Source organism: Frankliniella occidentalis, unplaced genomic scaffold (assembly GCF_000697945.3).
Source record: "Frankliniella occidentalis isolate FOCC.00 unplaced genomic scaffold, Focc_3.1 Scaffold247, whole genome shotgun sequence".
Classification (NCBI taxonomy): Eukaryota; Metazoa; Arthropoda; class Insecta; order Thysanoptera; family Thripidae; genus Frankliniella; species Frankliniella occidentalis.
Window position 1 is genome coordinate 484,725 of NW_026267373.1, and position 386 is coordinate 485,110.

A 386-nucleotide genomic window follows, 5' to 3' on the forward strand; every position below is an offset into this window, starting at 1 on the left:
TGGGCGGGGCTGGGCGGGGCTGGGCGGGGCTGGGCCCGGCGGTCCCAACCCCGACTGGGGGTCGTTGATGAACGGGGGGAGACCGATAGAAAAATGCCCTTTCATTGCGGAAAAGCCGATTTAGAAATGGCACTGCTGCGACGAAGGAATATTTCCCTCCTCCTTTTGCCTCACAGACTCTGCCCCCACCCCCTCCCCCCTTTTCACTCTCTCACTCCCGTGGTGGTGGCCGACTGCCCATGAAGACCGCTCATATTTCAACATCATTTCGCCGCGAATTCGGCTGTGGGCGACCTACATCGGCAAGCGCAAGAGCGAGGGTTCTCGGCCCTCTGGTCTCGCTCCCTCCCGCAGCGCCGCCGCCACCAGGCCTCGCCTCCAGCCAG

The 386-nt window shown here is 63.5% G+C and overlaps 1 protein-coding gene across 1 annotated transcript in view; it reads right to left on the minus strand.

The window, feature by feature from the left end:
- LOC127750734 (inactive dipeptidyl peptidase 10-like) overlaps positions 1–386 on the minus strand; it is a gene marked incomplete at its 3' end in the record, with an annotated part of 27,553 nt that overhangs the window by 12,647 nt on the left and 14,520 nt on the right.